Genomic DNA, 19,994 nt, shown 5'->3' with positions numbered 1-19,994 from the left:
AATGCAAGAGAATCCTGACTACCTATGGCAACTGAAAAGCAAATCCTGGTACAGGGGGTTTAAGCCACAAGCATGAGACCCAAATGTTGGGGGTGCGAGACTGGCAATCTGAATAATCTAAAAGAATGTTTGTGCAAATACACTTGTTTTGTAGTTGTGATTTACAGTTTTTATATAATTAAAAATAACAACTTTTTATGTTTTTTGTTAAAGCTGCTATGCTCCTAGCTATCCATATGTGATGTCATACTGGTACCTAATGATGGTAATGATAATGATTTCAAAAGTCTGGTGAAGAGATGTTTGAAATATTGGACATATTAAGCAGGGGCGGACTGGCAACTCATGGGGCCCTCGGGCAATAGGGGATCATGGGGCCCCTGTGTCCTTGCCCAAACTCAAAAAAGCCTATGAAAAAGGTACCAGGGGCATCTCATGGGGCCCCCTACTGACCCCGGGCCCTCGGGCAGTGCCGAGTTTCCAAATGGTTAGTATATTATGAAACCTCACAAAAGGTTAAAAATTCAGCAGTGTGGTTTGGGGTGCTAGCCCACTGAGCCACTTGGAATTCCCTAACTGCCTCTCAGGGGTATACAGTGAAGCAAGATGCCAAACACACTGAAAAAATGATACCTGGAAAAAAATGTGCATTTATTATTTTTTCAAAAAGGTGAACTTCTCCTTTAAAGTGGTTGTAAACCCTTACCTTAAAGTGCCTGGTCTCAGGTGATACACAGAGATTAAACAGATCCTCCTACATAAGTTGTACCTGTCTATCTTTAGTCTTGTTTTCTCTACATCCGTGCAAAATGTTGAATGTTAAAGCTTGGAGAGCTGAAGTTATGCTCTTTAGAGACAAGTGAGCCGAGCTCTGAGAATTGATTGGAGGGAATAAACACACCCCTCCACACAGCACACAGGAATAGAACTGAGGCTGTCAACCTGCTGGAGGTCCCTCCCCTTTCACCATTTTTCTCTAGGTGTCAGGAAAACGTGTTAGACTGGATTCATGATGATAGTAGAGGAACAAGGCAGCAGACAGAAATTATACTTAATGCTCTTAACTGAGACAAGTACACACTATGGAAAGATATGTTTTGTTCATATTTCATGTTTGAGGTTTACAACCACTTTAACCACTTCCCGTCTGGTCCATGTATATAAACGGGTGGACGGGAGCAGTGCAGGGGCGGGTGGTCATTTATAAATGTCCTCCCCACTCCCTGCTTGTGTGCACTCCCTGGGAGCGTGCAGCACCGCGAACTGCGATCCTCTGCGTAAAGTCCCGATCATGTGATCACTGATTGGTCAGTCAGTGATCACATGAAGAGCAGTAAGCAATGATGTCACTTCTGACATCATTGCTTACTACGTGTGAAATCTGTGAATGATCACAGAGATCACATGGTACAAGGCTATTCATAACAGCCTTGTACCATGTGACAAGCTGTGACCAATCACAGCTCACACAGTATTTCTCAATGGCTGCATGAATACAGTCAGAGAGGAGAAATGACTGCTTTTACAGCCTATATGTGTGTAAATGCAATCAGTGTAAAAAAAAAATCTTCAGCACCCCTCACAAGTAGTACAGTGTGACACTGTACTGCTAGGGTGACAGTAAGTAAAAAAAACAAATAATAATATAAAAATACAATAAAAATGTAAAACATTTTTTTAAAAATTATAATTTTTGGTTATAAACTAATTTGGGTTATTTTTTTTTACTAAAAAGATAACTGAATACATTTTGGCCAAGATTTATGAAGAAATATTATTTATTTGCAAAATTGTATAAGAAAAACACTTTTGAAATTTTTGGACTTTTTTTATTTATATAGCAAAAAAAGAAAAAAAATCCCAGTGGTGAATAAATACCACCAAAAGTTTTATCTGTCTCAAAATGCAAAAAAATTAATATGGGTACAGTGTTGCATGACCGCGCAATTGTCATTCAAAGTGTGATAGCACTGAAAGCTGAAAATTGGCCTGGACAGGAAGGGGGTAAAAGTGTCCAGACAGGAAGTGGTTAAACCATAAATAGCCAGGTAGCTTTTATTTTCAAAACAATGTCAGCAATGTCAGCCTCCATGGTTTTTTCAGCAAATGTGTAAAACTAAACTCTAGCTAAAAATAAATAAATACATAAATAAATATATATATTGCCCAGTAATGTCAAAAATAAAAAAGCAGCCTTACTACATATCCTCAGTCTTCAGGGTTGAATGACAGTCATTGTCATTCAGTGAACTTCCCTCTGAGCCCAGGCTGTCATGGATCTGCCTTCTGAGGCAGCATCACCATGCAGCGTGGGTTTTTTATGAATATTACTGCACGGTGTGACATTCACATTATGCCACTGATTGGGAAATTTTGGCAGCAATCTTTAAATGCTAAATGATAGTCTATGGTGCTCATTCCATGCTTGAGTGTAGCTGTGATTACCTGTGCACAATGCATGCTTGGGCTTTGGTGCATAGCTTTATGCATCTATGTGTGACATGGACTGCAAGGTGCAATACACTGATAAACGTGATGAAAATAGACGATTTTAGATTTAATTTCAGCAGTCCATGTAACAGTACAGGTAGTATGAAAACCTCCAATGTAATTATCCGATACACCCGACACATACAAATAAGCACTACCTAGCTTTAATGCTTTATGGCAGGGGTCTCCAAACCTTTGAAACAAAGGGTCAGTTTACTGTCCTTCAATCTTTAGGGGGGCCAGACTGTGGCCAGTGGGAGTAGAAAATGCCATGGGCTTGGTTTACTAAATGGGGGTAAAAAAAATCTACATAATTGGTGTCAGTGGGAGGAATAGTGTCCCATCATTGGTGTAATTGGGAGGAATAGTGTGCCATCAATGGTGTCAGTGGGAGGAATAACGTCCCATCATTGGTGTCAGTGGGAGGAATAGTGCCCTATTGTTGGTGTCAGTGGAAGTAATAGTACCCCATTGTTGGTGTCAGTGGGAGGAATAGTACCCTGTCTTTGGTGTCAGTGGAAGGGATAGTGCCTTGTATCAGTGGAGTGTCCCAAGGGCTGAATAAAAGCAAGCAAAGCAAATGCCATGGGTTTGGTATACTAAATGGGGGAGCAAAATGTACATAATTGGTGTCACTGGTAGGCATGGTGCCCCATCATTGGTGTCACTGGGAGGAATGGTGCCCCATCATTGGTGTCACTGGGAGGAATGGTGCCCCATTGTTGGTGTCACTGGGAGGAATAGTGCCCCATTGTTGGTGTCACTGGGATGAATGGTGCACCATTGTTGGTGTCACTGGGAGGAATGGTGCCCTATCATTGGTGTCACTGGGATGAATGGTGCCCCATCGTTGGTGTCACTGGGAGGAATGGTGCTCCAGTGTTGGTGTCACTGAAAGGAATGGTGCCCCAGTGTATGTGTCACTGGGAGGAATGGTGCCCCATCCTAGGTGTCACTGGGAGGAATGGTGCTCCAGTGTTTGTATCACTGGGACGAATGGTGCCCCATCGTAGGTGTCACTGGGAGAAATGGTGTCCCATCATTGGTGTCACTGGGAGGAATGGTGTCCCATCATTGGTGTCAGTGGGGGGGAATAGTGCCCCATTGTTGGTGTCAGTGTAAGGGATAGTGCCTCACATTAGTGTAGTGCCCCAAGGGCCAGATAAAAGCAACCAAAGGGCCATGTTCGGCCCACGGGCCGCAGTTTGGACACCCCTGCATTATGATAACAGACAGTGGGCAGAATTCCACTGCTTTTCTGATTTGTCAGCCCTTGTGTTATGTTCAGCAGTATTCCTATGAAGAGTGTGTACATGGGCCCACACTTGAACTTAAAGTATACAATATATCCAGCTAAAACATTTTTCCTTCTTATGGACAGGGTAGGAATAGGTTTGGACTCCTGTCAAGTCTATCACAATCTGGGGCTCCATTAGAGGGATATTCTTTAATTAAATGACAACAGAATTTGCAAGCATAATCAGGAGAAGCCCAGAACACCTGCCAGATGTTTCTTTTTCTCTGTATCTCTGGAAGCAGAATTTTTCTTACTTCCTGTCTGGTGAAAGGATGTCACCGAGGGTAAAGAGAGGGTAAATTTCCCTAACTGAGCCCCAGATCGCAAAAAATCTGTCAGAGGTTTTCTAATCCTTCCCTATTCTATCCATAGCTAGAAATAGCAGAACAGCTTGACACACTTCATCGATGCCAGCTTCCACACAATACTTATTTTTCCACCTATTTTTTTTTTTAAAAGGAGACTGTAAAGCATTTTTCTCTTATTTACCGATTATGTTCTAGTGCAAAACATAAAAATGAATTTTGTTACTTCCATATTCATCTGATTTATAGGTCAGATGTTACGTAAGCGGAACTTCACTCTCTCAATTAACATGGACTAGTTTGAATCATTCTACTGCTAGTATAAGTAAATAGAAAGAAATGAATAGAAAACAGAAAGTATATCACATTTACTTGATTTTAGCTGTTTTTTATATTCTTTAGTTAATTCCTGGTTTGCAGGCAATTTCCAGCCTATTTTCCTAGGCAAATGATGTCATACATATTCCAGGAGTCTTCAGGAAGAGAGGAGGGGTTTCTATGCTAAGCACACCCTCCTGCCTGCATGCGTGAGCTAAGGGCAGATGGATTCCATGAAGCAATTGCTACATGAATCATCTGCCCTTACTATAGATATCCATGACTAAAAATGCTAGAGGGGTGATGTTTTAAGTGATTTTCAGCAAAATAAATGATGGAGACATGGATGGATGGGAACGTTTTCTTTGAATAATAAAAAGAATTCAAACACTGCTTTTGGTTTGTGGTGATGAAATGCAGTGTAATTCTGTTATAAACTTAGCAAAACACTTTACCTACGTTCTCATATAATATTTATTCCTGGACACATTTAAATATACAGTATATATTCAGTTCTCAGTAGGGTGAAATGTGTGTGGGAACTCAGCAGGGAGCTCCATTTCCCTGCTTTTCAAGAGAAAATAAAATCTATAACGGAAAAAGTTTTAAATGGAAGCAGATACTCTCGTCATGATATTGGGGGAAAACTGAACAATCATCAGTGGAGATGTTACTCTCATTCCAGGTCTACTGAACCTTGTGAGCATAAACTGTAACTGCTAAATGAAGGGTAGAAGTAGTTATGCTCGGACAACATGACTATTTATATATATATATATATATATATATATATATATATATGTATATATAAAATATATACTGTATAAGTAATAAAATATATATATATATACACACACACACACACATATGTATATATAGTTACATAGTTGCATAGTTAGTCTGGCTGAAAAAAGACAAAAGTCCATCCAGTTCAACCATAGAAAAAAAAAAAATTGTAATCCCATACCCACAGTTGATCCAGAGGAAGGCAAAAAAGCCCCCAGCAAAGCATGATCCAATTTGCTCCTGCAGTGGAAAAAAAATCCTTCCTGATCCCCCGAGAGGCAATCGGATATTCCCTGGATCAACTTTACCTATAAATGTTAGTATCCAGTTATATTCTGTGTATCTAAGAAAGAATCCAGGCCTTTTTTAAAGCAATCCACTGAGCTGGCCAGAACCAACACTTGAGGGAGTCTATTCCACATTTTCACAGCTCTCACTGTGAAGAAACCTTTCCATGTTTGGAGATTACATTTCTTTTCCTCCAGACGTAAAGAGTGCCCCCTTGTCCTCTGTGATGACCTCAGGGTGAATAGCTCTACACCGAGATCACTATATGAACCACTGATTTATTTATACATGTTGATCATATCCCCCCTTAATCTCCTCTTCTCAAGAGAGAATAAATTCAGTTCCTCTAATCTTTCCTCATATATACTGTATATTATACTGTATATTATAACATATCCTGTTCCTAGCCTGAAACAGAAGAATGAGTATATGAGTATATGTGTGACACATGTCGGTTTTGGTGTTACATGGAAAGGTTTCTGTTTAATGTGTGATGATCCAATAATGACTTAAAAGCTTTTAATACAAAGTGGAAAAATGTTCAGGCTGAGACTAACGACCTGTTTTTGATAAACTGACTTCTGCCTTAGACTAATAAGTAATCAATAGACCATGGTTCTGTTTAGCATGCTATGGTTGACAGGTGGAAATGAGCTGTACAAAATCTGCTCTTGTTTTCTTAAGTGATCTTTCTGTACTAGCCTGGTGAGCTCTTAAATGGTGATAGTCTGCCAGAGTTCACAGCCATACAAGCAACCACACTGTGAAGAGTCCCAGGGCAGCAATTTCACAGAACTGGCTGAAGCTCAAATGCTTTAAAATATATGTTTACCCAGAATACTGCTCTGGCTCTGTTACATCTTGTTCAGTAATACAAAATTAATATTGCCAAAGAGAATATAGGTTAAAGGCTTTAATATTTTAGTAATAAAGATAATTAGTGTTACGGGTATGCTTACAATATTGGGACACTAGCTTGATAACATTTGATATATTTAAAACTACAGTGAGTCTTATCCAACTCCCTTTTATTTGTGTTAATTAATGTCGCTCAAACATGTCCATGTTCAATTATTCAGGAGTTTGGCTGTTTTTGCTGAAAATCAGGAATCTGAACATGAAATGTAGGTAGGGTATTCAGCAGTTTGGAATGCTGCCACAGCCCTTCTATGAAACCGTGGAGGATGGTCTGGTGTAATGGTGATTTTTAAATTTTTTTTTTTGTTTAATATTTATAACATCAGCCTTCAGGGAAAAACAGTTTCTGACTGGCCATCTTGTTGACAGCTAAGCCACTTATTGGCAAGGGTGCCCACCCTAGAGTTAGAAGTATATATAAAAGGAGCCTGATGGCTCTGTTATGACCACTGACATAATTGCTGCTGGCATTGGAAACTGCTGCTGGCCTTGCTGATTGCAGCAGTACTCCTAGCAGATACATCACTAAGGGGTCACTGGACCCCTCTGATTATATATGTTAATAGTGTTAAAAAGAAATTAAGAACAACCTGTTCATGCCCTGGGGAGGCAGTGAAAGGGTGTAACAACAGTAGGCCATAACAGGGGCAAAGGACAGCAGGCCATAACGGGGGCAAAGGACCTCTACCCTATTGCTATTTTTAAGAAAAAAGGTGTAGATTTCTCCTTAATACTCCAACCAGATCAACCAGAATCCAGGCATGCAGCTTCCCCTTCTTGTATCATACCAGGTAATATGCCTTTCAACATTCGACTGCAGTAATATCATAGGGAAACCTAGGATTCCTGGCTGTTGCAATTTATTTTCTGTTTGGATCGAAAAACTCACTTAGGGGAACATGGCACCTTGCATTTAAAGTGAAATTCTACTCACTCTGTAAAAAAATAAAAGTCAGCAGTTACAAAAACTGTAGCTCACCTGTCCCACGATCCCACTGTGCCCCAGCCGCAGCCCGTTTCACCGGCTGTCCTGTATTTCCAGGCACCAGCATCTTCAGTGTGGGCACTCGGCTGTGACACTGCGCATGCGCGAGTAACGCTGTGCTTCCTGAATGGCCCCATCATCTTCTGGGACCTGTCACGTGTCCCACAAGACTATGGGGAGGGAGGGTAGGAGGACAACTTCTGCTTCTGATCGCCTAGGCGATCGCAGCGGAAGTGGGAACGGGTACCTGTCAATTTTGGGTACCCGCTCCACCCCCGCTCCCCAAAAGTGCCAATCCTTAATGGGGAGTGGGGGACCAATCTTTAAAGCAGAACTTCCCCTTTTGGGTGGAACTCCGCTTTAACTATAATGAAATACATGACACTGGCCATGATTTAACCAGGAAGACTGTCCAAAGAAAAATCTAGCAGACTGAGGACATACAACGGTGAAACAAAATTACTGCAGGGAATAGTGCCAAAAAGGAGGAGCCAGAGCTGTATTTTATTTATTTGAAACCTTACAGCGCACCATTTAAAAAAATTCCCAGAGTTCTGCCTTAACTTTTGAACATCTGAATTTGTACTGGAGAGTTAGAATATATTTGGCCTTGGCTCTATAATATTTAACTGCTGGGTCATGTAACCTAAAATATAATTGCACAGCTACAGAGGATGTTTGCCAACACACAAAGGAGTGTGTCTATGGGAATGTTTGACCATTCTTCCAGAAGCGCATTTGTGATGTCAGACGAGAAGGCCTGGCTGGAAGTCTCCGCTCTAATTCAACCCAAATCAACGTGTCTATTAACCTCCATAGCGGTCTGATTATGTCCATATTTCCGTGCTCAAAGAGGTACATTTTTTTACATGGAAATGTGTATTTTTTTTATTGTAGGCCTGTAATTTTTAGGAATAACTCACTGAAATCTGTCCGAACAAGAGTCTAGTAAACATCCCGGGTAGGATAAAACTTGAAACACGAAATCATAAATGACAATTTAATAAATAATCATAAAAATAATAATATAATAATAATAAATTTAATTCAACAATATAATCAAACCAAAAACACTGAAATTTTAAATATAGCGCCAAGTTCGCACATCGCTGAGCTCATTCGCAAAATCGTTTTCAGTGTCTGATGACGAATTTCCCAACGAATCATCACTCAATTCTGCAAGTGGTTCTGATTTACTATCGCTGTTCTCTAGCTGGTCTAAAACCGATTTTGACCTAAAGGGATGCTTTTTGGACGCCATGGACGTTTCTCAGTTTCCAGACAGAAAGAACAGTAAAAATGTAGGCAGGGCACAGGACAAAGCACTAGGGACAAAATGTATGTGAAATGGTTTGATACAGTAATGTTTTACTATGTGATTTTAGTGAATGTCACTTTTTGTCATTTTCAAATTTCCCCTGTCCCCCGTACGTCCCGACGCTCGCAGGGGACGGAACCCAGAAGACAGATTCCGGCATCCGCCGGATTACATTGCCGGGGACACTGCAGGAGGGACATCGCGGGAGCTCAGGACAAGGTAAGTGATCGAGGGATCCCGGAGCAGCGCTGCATGGTAAGCCCGAGTGTAGCTCAGGGTTACTGCTTGTGGTCCTGAAACTTTACCCCGAGCTACACTTGGGAATACCGCCACGGAGGTTAATACATTCACCCATGTCTTTATGGACCTTGCTTTGTGCACTGGTGTGCAGTCATGTTGGAACAGGAAGGGGCCATCCCCAAACTGTTCCCACAAAGTTTGGAGCATGAAATTGTCCAAAATGTCTTGGTATGCTGACTCCTTAAGAGTTCCTTTCACTGGAACTAAGGGGCCAAGACCAACCCCTGAAAAACAACTCCACACCATAATCCCCCCTCCACGAAACTTTACACTTGGCACAAAGCAGTTAGCCAAATACAGTTCTCCTGGCAACCGCCAAACCCAGACATGTCTATCGGATTTACAGTCATGGCCGAAATTGTTGGCACCCTTGATATTTCTCCAGGAAATCATGTATTTCTCACGAAACGTATTGCATTAACACATGTTTTGCTATACACATGTTTATTCCCTTTGTGTGTATTGGGACAAAACAAAAAAAGGGAGGAAAGAAAGCAAATTCGACATAATGTCACACAAACCTCCAAAAATGGGCTGGACAAAAGTATTGGCACCCTTTCACAACTGCGGATAAATAAGAATGTTACAAGCATGTGATGCTCCTGTAAACTCACCTGGGGCAAGTAACAGGTGTGGGCAATATAGAAATCACACCTGAAAGCAGATAAAAAGGAGAGACGTTCACTTAACCTTTGCATTGTGTGTCTGTCTGTGCCACACTAAGCATGGACAACAGAAAGAGGAGACGAGAACTGTCTGAGGACCTGAGAACCAAAATTGTGGCAAAATATCAACAATCTCAAGGTTACAAGTCCATCTCCAGAGAACTAGATTTGCCTTTGTCCACAGTGCGCAACATTATCAAGAAGTTTGCAACCCATGGCACTGTAGCTAATCTCCCTGGTCGTGGACGGATGAGGAAAATTGATGAAAGATTGCAACGCAGAATAGTCCGGATGGTGGATAAGCAGCCCCAAACATGTTCCAAAGACATTCAAGCTGTCCTGCAGGCTCAGGGAGCATCAGTGTCAGCGCGAACTATCCGTCGACATTTAAATGAAATGAAACGCTATGGCAGGAGACCCAGGAGGACCCCACTGCTGACACAGAGACATAAAAAAGCAAGACTACAGTTTGCCAAAATGTACTTGAGTAAGCCAAAAGCCTTCTGGGAAAACGTCTTGTGGACAGATGAGACCAAGATAGAGCTTTTCGGTAAAGCACATCATTCTACTGTTTACCGAAAACGGAATGAGGCCTACAAAGAACAAAACACAGTACCTACGGTAAAATATGGTGGAGGTTCAATGATGTTTTGGGGTTGTTTTGCTGCCTCTGGCACTGGGTGCCTTGACTGTGTGCAAGGCATCATGAAATCTGAGGATTACCAAAGGATTTTGGGTCGCACTGTAGGGCCCAGTGTCAGAAAGCTGGGTTTGCGTCCAAGATCCTGGGTCTTCCAGCAGGACAATGACCCCAAACATACGTCAAAAAGCACTCAGAAATGGATGGCAAAGAAGCGCTGGAGAGTTCTGAAGTGGCCAGCAATGAGCCCAGATCTAAATCCCATTGAACACCTGTGGAGAGATCTTAAAATTGCTGTTGGGAAAAGGTGTCCTTCCAATAAGAGAGACCTGGAGCTGTTTGCAAAGGAAGAGTGGTCCAAAATTCCGGGTGAGAGGTGTCAGAAGCTTATTGATGGTTATAGGAAGCGACTGATTTCAGTTATGTTTTCCAAAGGGTGTGCAACCAAATATTAAGTTAAGGGTGCCAATACTTTTGTCCAGCCCATTTTTGGGGTTTTGTGTGACATTATGTCATATTTGCTTTTCTGCCTCTGTTTTATATTTGTTCCAATACATACAAAGGGAATAAACATGTGTATAGCAAAACATGTGTTAATGCAATACCTTTTTTGTGTGAAATACTTGATTTTCAGGAAAAATATCAAGGGTGCCAACAATTTCGGCCATGACTGTATAATAAATAAGTGCAGCGCTAAAAATGAGTATTGGTAAAGTCTGTCCCAAGGTGGAAATACCAAGAAAATCACTATGAATATAAATAATTTCCTTCATAAAAGTGACAGTCTGTGTACTAAAATGGTGTGGCATAACAATCAAATCCAGTGGCGGTACTCCAAATAGTGTGGTAAAAATTATGCACTCACCAGATGCGTAATTTAAGTACGCAGTGTATGAATCAATGGAGGTCTCCTTAACAGATATGGGTCTGGTCTAGAACGCCGGCTCTATAAATAAATAGACCATCATCCAGCCACAGACTGCTGTGTCTCTGTTACCTCTGTTCAGGAAGTAGATAGCAGCCATTTTATCTTGTGTTTGTGGTCCCATGTGACTAGCAGTTTGTGAAGCTCCTGAGAGGTAACGGAGACACAGCAGTCTGTGGCTGGATGATGGAATATTTATTTATAGAGCCCGCTTTGATCCAGTCAGCCATCCACCGTATCCAGAGAGGGGAGCACCTGTAAGCAGGCACCTGTACCCATCCATCCCTTAAAGGGACCTCTGGCCAGCTGGATCTTCTTACTCTGCTGAAGGCTCATAACAACACCACCCTGAAGGAGGATTATTCGCATTCCAGACCAGACCCATATCTGTTAAGGAGACCTCCATTGATTCATACACTGCGTACTTAAATTACGCATCTGGTGAGTGTGTAATTTTAACTACACTATTTGGAGCACCGCCATTGGATTTGATTGTTATGCCACACCATTTTATTACACAGGCTGTCACTTTTATTGAGGAAATTATTTATATTCATAGTGATTTTATTGTTATTTCCAACTTGGGACAGACTTTACCAGCACTCATTTTTAGCACTGCACTTATTTATTATATGTCTATGACAAGGTTTTATATTGGTTACCTTGAGTGTTTCAGCTGCTGACCGGCGCTGACTTTATTACTTTATTAATAATATCCATTGGATTGCCAGACAAAGAAGCGTGATTCGTCACTCCACAGAACACGTCTCCACTGCTCTAGAATTCAGCGTTGGCGTGTGATTTACACCACTGTATCCGACTCTTTGCATTGCACTTGGTGAAGAAAGGCTTGGTGCAGCTGCTCAGCCATGGAAACCCATTCCATGAAGCTCTCTATGCACTGTTGTTGTGCTAATCTGAAGGCCACATGAAGTTTGGAGGTCTTTAGCTATTGACTCTGCAGACAGTTGGTGACTTCTGCGCACTGTGCGCTTCAGCATGCGCTGACCCAGCTTTGTCAATTTACATGGCAACCACTTTGTAGCTGAGTTGCTGTTGTTCCCAGTTGGTTCCACTTTGTTATAATACTACTAACAGCTGACCGTGGAATATTTAGTAGCAAGGAAATTTCATGGATGGACTTATTGCACAGGTGGCAACCTATCACGGTACCACGCTTGAATTCATTGAGCTCCTGAGAGTAACCCTTTCTTTCACAAATGGTTGTAGAAGCAGTCTGCATGCCTAGGAGCTTGATTTTATACACCTGTGGCCATGGAGGTGATTGGAACACCTGAATCCAATAATTTGGAGGGGTGTCCCAATAATTTTGTCAATATAGTGTATCAGTGCTGTTACAGTTAACTGATGTTAGGTGGATTTTTCTTTGTCCAGATGCTCTTCTGGGTCCAGCAGCATACATTTTCTTAGTGGTTGTCAGTAGAATTGTATACAGCATATTTACAGTGTCTTGAAAAAATATTCATACCCATTGAAATTTAGAAAGTGTGGCATGCATTTGTATTCAGCCCCGGTGAGTCAATACTTTGTAGAACCACCTTTCGCTACAATTTTGGCCCATATATATATATATATATATATATATATATATATATATATATATATATACTGTATGTTGAAGTGCATTTTTTAGATATTACAAAATATATTAAAAATATTTTTTACAATATATTTTTTTAAAATATATTCTTCAGATTTTTTTTAATATGTAAGAAAGTCATTTTAACATATGGTTTTACATATATTTGTAAATGCATTCCAAAAATGTAGATTAAATGTATTTTTTAAGTCATACAGTATATTTGAAAATTTATTTTTAAAAATATTTTTCATATATTTTGTAATATATAAAAAAGCATCATTTTAACATACAGTATATATATATATATATATATATATATATATATATACATATATAAATTGTAGAATTTGAAATATATGTCAATGTATTTGGGAAGAATATTTTTAAAATATATTTAAAATATATTTTTCTTCCATGTGGGTATATACTGTTCCAGGCTTAATTTCTTGAAAAAGCTTTATTATATGGGATCCATTTATGGATAATCTACGGTAATATGTATATTGTGTTTGCATTAATAATTGTAACATAGCAAATATAAAAAAAGAAAAAAAAACAGGTAAAACCAGATACCCGGTTTAAAAAATTAAATTTTATTAATAACTTAATTATATGATTTTTAATTAGCAAATTTTCTAAATATGAACTGGTTTATTGGCTAGATGTGAATACACTAGAAAATTTTCCCTATTTGAGCAGAAATTCGGGAAACTCACTGAAAATTTTAGCAATAACAAAAAGCATAAATAGAAGCATACCTTATATTTGGTATTAAAAAGTCGCTGAAGCTGTAATAATGCTTAAATGGTTTTATTGAATCCCCCTGCTTGTCTTCTTCCGCAGTTCTAGGTTCAGAATGATTGGTGGTGCCCTAAGAGATGTATTTATGGGAACAGGTTAACACATGTTCTGTTGGATAAGTGTAAAACTGTGTGTGACTGATTCTATTTAGTGCTATGCATATAAGTGGTTTTTTATATACCTTTGGTCCTCTCTTTTGTTAACAATGACCTACACCAGCAGGTCTCCATTTCGCCCACTTCAGAAATAATAGCTTTTATTCTCAAATGCAGCCAGTCATAAAATTGACTTTTCAATGCGTTCAGCAGAGCATGTTTAATTGCATCTTCTCAGTTTAAAAATAACAATAAAACACACTAAATGGAGAAAAAAAAAAACATCCTCTGAAAAATATTATCTTATCTTGAAGCAGGGATGCTGGAACCATATATGTTTATGAAGCCCTAGCATGCTAAAGATCTCCATCAGCCCAATGAACCTATGTAAATACAATTACTGTATATTATTTTATAATAACCCATTATACATTAAAACAGTCACATCTTTTTGGGTTTGTAGTAAATACTGTATATAGCATGATGCTAATTAAAATGGATTGTTTCATGATTGTAGAGTATATGATTGTAGAGCATATGCTGATCTACTTGTTTTGAAATGTTAATTCTCCTGTAACATTTTAGTGTTGTGTGCAGGGGTCATAAGCCTTTTAGTGCTTTTAGATTTACACAGAAAACATTCCAGCCAATTTTTATGCGATGCAAACCTTAAAATGCCAATGTATGCAGTTATCCAGAGCGAAACTTTGCCTCTTAACAAAGACATCCTGTAATATAGACCGGTCACTTCTGCTCTCTCCTTGTTCAGGCTGATTGGTCTTCTACCCGCCCCTTTTGTAGTTTTTTGCAGGCATCCTGTAGTGGGTGGACCTGCTGGGTCCCTTCTACTGTTTTGGTATTTGACTGGTTATGTCTTGAGAAAGTACAGAGAAGGGCAACTAAACTGATACGAGGCATGGAGGAGATCAGCTATGAGGAAAGATTAGAGGAACTGAATTTATTCTCTCGAGAAGAGGAGATTAAGGGGGGATATGATCAACATGTATAAATACATCAGTGGTTCATATAGGGAACTTGGTGTAGAGTTATTCACCCTGAGGTCATGACAGAGGACAAGGGGGCACTCTTTACATCTGGAGGAAAAGAAAAAAGGAATCTCCAAACACAGAAAGGTTTCTTCACAGTGAGAGCTGTGAAATGTGGAATAGACTTCCTCAAGAGTTGGTTCTGGCCAGCTCAGTGGATTGCTTCAAAAAAGGCCTGGATTCTTTCTTAGATACACAGAATATAACTGGTTATGAACATTTATAGGTAAAGTTGATCCAGGGAATATCCGATTTCCTCTTGGGGGATCAGGAATAATTTTTTTCCCCTGCAGGAGCAAATTGGATCGTGCTTTGCTGAGTTTTTCTGCCTTCCTCTGGATCAACTGTGAGTATAGGATTATAACTTTTTTTTTTTTTAATGGTTGAACTGGATGGACTTTTTTTTCATCCAAACTAACTATATAACTATGTAAATGAAAGAATAATATCCCAACTAGAGACTCTGACATTGCTTGCATGTAGAAGTTTGGTCCACTTAATCTTTTAACAGATTGTGATGTCAGTCGGACTGTATGGGTTCTGTAAGTCTTGTCAATTTCACCTTAGGATAGCTTTATAAAGGAAATGTTCTTTGTTGTCCATGGAGGGACATAGTCTTAAACCTTCAGAAATTATGAACACCGATAGGTGGTTTGAACACTGGCAAAGCAATCATTGTAGGCATGCCCTTGGATAACCCTATCCTATGCTACTACCAGCATGCCTCAGATTTTAACTATGTAACTATGTGTAGAACAGTGATGATGTCACTACTACCTGCATATGGCAGTAACTGAGTTTGCAAAGGCATTTGGTGCACGCAAAGTGGATTTCAATCCTTTGTGTCTTTTGAGGAATATATTTACACCGCGTTCCAAATTATTATGCAAATTCTATTTAAGTGTCACAAAGATGAAATATTTTGTTTTTCAGTTTAATTCTTGGATGGCATTGTGTGTCAGGGCTCTTTTGATCACTGAAAGCAATCTCTGACACCTGTGATAATTAGATTGGCTGGTGAGCCCAATTTAAGAAAAAGCTACTAAAGGAGGGTGTTCCACAATATTAAGCAGAGCACCATTTTCAAGCAATATGGGGAAGAAAAAGGATCTTTCTGCTGCCAAAAAGAGTGAAATAGTTTAATGCCTTGGACGAGGTATGAAAACATTAGATATTTCACAAAAACTTAAACGTGATCATCGCACTATTAAGAGATTTGTGGCTGATTCAGAGCACAGATGGGTTCCTGCAGATAAAGGCACATTGAGGAAGATTTCTGCCAGATCCATGCATCGGATCAAGAGAGCAGCTGCTAAAATATCATTACAAAGCAGCAAACAGATATTTGAAGCTGCTGATGCCTCTGGAGTCCCACGGACATCAAGGTGTAGAGTCCTCCAGAGTCTTGCAACTGTGCATAAACCTTCTATTCGGCCACCACTAACCAATGCTCACAAGCAGAAACGGCTGCATTGGGCAGAAAAATACATGAAGACTAATTTTAAAACAGTCCTGTTCACTGATGAGTGCCGTGCAACCCTGGATGGTCCAGATGGATAGAGTAGTGGATGGTTGGTGGGCGGCCACCCTGTTCCAACAAGGCTGCGACGTCAGCAAGGCAGTGCTGGGGTCACATTTTGGGCCGGAATCATGGGAACAGAGCTGGTCGGCCCCTTTAGGGTCCCCGAAGGTGTAAAGATGACCTCTGCAAATTATGTGGAGTTTATGACTGACCACTTTCTTCCCTGGTACAGAAGGAAGAACTATGCTTTCTGTAATAAAATCATCTTCATGCATGACAATGCACCATCTCATGCTGCAAAGAATACCTCTGCATCAATGGCTGTTATGGGGATAAAAGGAGAGAAAGTCATGGTGTGGCCTCCATCCTCCCCTGACCTCAATCCTATTGAGAACCTTTGGAGCATCCTCAAGCAAAAGATCTATGAGGGTGGGAGGCAGTTTACATCCAAACAGCAGCTCTGGGAGGCTATTCTGACATCTTGCAAACAAATTCAAGCAGAAACTGTCCAAAAACTCACAAGTTCAATGGATGCAAGACTTGTGAAGCTGCTATCAAATAAGGGGTCCTATGCTACAATGTAACGTGACCTGTTAAAATGTTTAAAAAGTTAAAATGTTGTTAAAAGTTTGATTGAAATAGCTTTTGATTTCAGTAAATATGCTGCAAACACAACAAATGACAATTTTCAGTTCTTTACAATCTATAAAGTGTTTTGAAACTTACTGTGCGTGATAATTTGGAACAGTGCATTGTACGTTTTTTATGTTTAACAAATCCTGTTATCATTAGGAGGTTTGTTCAATAAAATGTGAATTGTACTCTTAATAGTTGATAACATGAGAATTATGCTGACTGTTATTTACATCAATTATTTAGGTAAATGAGAAAAATATCATTTGCATAATAATTTGGAACACGGTGTAGATGAGCCTGGAGTTCAGTTGCAACAGTTTTATATATAGGCCTCATACACACGTTCTCTATGAAATCACTGTAAGCAGTCACATAATGAGTTAAGGGCTTGTGTTGATGGCAGTGGTTTGAGATGCTTCTGAGATCTTTCAGAGTCCATTAACAGATGCAGTGACCTGCAGTTTACCTCCTTCTGACTTATATTTGAGCTGCTTCAAGTGAGTTTTGCATTCCCATAGACCTGTATAGGAATGCAAAACTTGTTAGAACCAAACAAAAGCCTGTTGACACAGGTCCTGAAGCAGTTAAGCATAATGTAATGGGAGATGGTTTCTAAATGTTTCCTGTCAGTTAATATTGTATATTACAGCTTTCTATACTAAACTTGCTTTTTTTTAAAAAGCTGCATGGACACGGGTGTATTAAAATGCTCCCATCTATGTTGGATCTTTCAGTCAGGAACTGGCATAAAAATCCAGTGAATAAAAATGCTTGCATCGACACTTAATTGCACACACTTATCCGCGTTGGTGGGCTTATAGCATTTAGAAGCGTATTGGCTAGAATATTCATATTTGTGCTCATATGTGCATCCCGGACTTCTCCAGAGCCTCCCCATCCTCTGGAAACCTCTACCCCAATTTATCAGACTATCGCCTACTCTGCTCACTTTTAGACAATCTCTGAAAACCTATTCAGGGAAGCCTATCCTGCCTTCAGCTAATAAAGGAATCTTCTAATCCTCCTACCAGTCCAACTCCCACAGTTATTACCTTTTGTACCAATAGCCCCTCCCTCTTAGATTGTAAGCTCCTAGGAGCAGGGCCCTCCTAACCCTCTTCGATTGAACTGTATTGTTGCTGTATTGTCTCCCGTTATATTGTAAAGCGCTGAGCAAACTGCTGGCGCTATATACATCCTGTATAGTAATAATAATCTTTGCAAGTGTTCATTCTCATAAATTATGCATCTAAGCCCTTTTCCAGACACAGGTTTGGGACACTTTTTTTTATTCCCCTGAACAGTGCTCTAAAAAATAATCTAAATGCCAAAATATGCATAGATACATTGGCTATGTGTTCATAGGAATAAAAAAAAGAAAAATGCTGTTGTGTTTATTTACATTAGTCAAAATAAATTTGGATACTATTTAATGAATACAGTATATTTGTCATTAAATGACACTGTAATTGTATTTAACAATGGGCACAGTAATTGAGATAAAAGATCCCTGGTATTGTCTTTTTTACAACTCATGGTGGGTGATTGCTGATGCAGTGGAGCTGCAGCTGACTGAGAAAATATGTCATCCAACCATACTACACAGACTAGGCCAATATGGCATGAGTCATTGGTATATCATTGATGCCGACTTTATTCACAGCTTTGGAAATGTATCAGCATGACAGACAAGAGTAATAGAGCTTAGAATGGTTTTGATGGCTAATGAAATCTCTATTTAGTTCATTCATCTTCTGAACAATATATGGATTGTTGAATCTAGATTATGCCAAGGAAAGCAGTTTTAAGGGCAAAGCACTGGAAGCAGGTATGAAACCTTATTATAGTAGCAGTTTACTTCACATTGCTGACTCCTGTGCTTTTTAATCAAGCAGAAAATATATCCTCTTAAATCTTTTGTACCTGCTAGAAATCTATAGGGGAAGTACATACAGTATACATGTTTTCAATAGCATTCTGGTCAACTATTTACAAAGGTATATAATTATATAAAATATTGATCAGTAATCAAGCAGTAAACATTTCAGAGTGCACTCTGTATCAAGCTATATATCACCTAAAAGAGGTACCTCTGGCTATGAACAACTCAGTTCAGGGTCCCTGTGAATTGGTTTATTTATTTTTTTATTTATTTCAGGTACTTATTTAGCACCATCAATTTATGCAGTGCTTTACATATATGTAATGTACATTCACATCAGTCCCTAACCCTGAAGGGGTGTACAATCTAAGGTCCCTAACTCACATTCATGCATACACATACTAGGGCCAATTTAGACAGGAACCAATTAACCTACCAACATGTCTTTGGAGTGTGGAAGGAAACCAGAGTACCCGGAGGAAACCCACGCAGGCACAGGGAGAACATGCAAGCTCAAGGCAGGTGGTGCCGTGGCTGGGATTTGAACCAACGACCCTAGTACTGCCAGGTGGAAGTGCTAACCATTTAGCCACTGTGCTGCCCACTGTGCTGGTTCATAAGTGTATGACTCCTGACTCTAAACCTTCAACAGGCTAATTTGTGGGGCCCAGTCTTTAAAACAGGAATTAAAAGTCATAAGCTACAACTACCTTATCACCAGTCTTTGGGTCACTGATGACATCATGTTAACTGTGGGAAGCTGACTGTGACTACCTGTGACATCATACCTGGCTTCCCACTGTGCATGAGCAAGTCATGCTGCACTTTATGAATGGTACCTACCAGGGGGGACTGACCATCTGGAGACTCAGGCACTGCCCGAGGGCCCGGGGTCAGTAGGAGGCCCCATGAGATGCCCCTGGTACCTTTTTCAAAGGCTTTTTTGAGTTTGGACAAAGACACAGGGGCCCCATGATCCCCTATTGCCCGGGGGCCCCATGAGTTGTCAGTCTGCCCCTGGTACCTACAGCCTCCTGGGATCTATGGCATGTCCCAGGACATTGTGGGTGGTGGGGGGGGAGGAGGGCAATCAGTGGAATTTCCTTTAGTAAGTGAAGTTTTGCTTTAAGGTGGTGCACATCAGTACAGTCCCTTTAAAACTCTGCACACTCTG

Source organism: Staurois parvus, unplaced genomic scaffold (assembly GCF_062004578.1).
Source record: "Staurois parvus isolate SC_StPar_1 unplaced genomic scaffold, SC_StPar_1.0 ptg000354l, whole genome shotgun sequence".
NCBI lineage: Eukaryota > Metazoa > Chordata > Amphibia > Anura > Ranidae > Staurois > Staurois parvus.
This window is presented reverse-complemented; position numbering follows the sequence as displayed.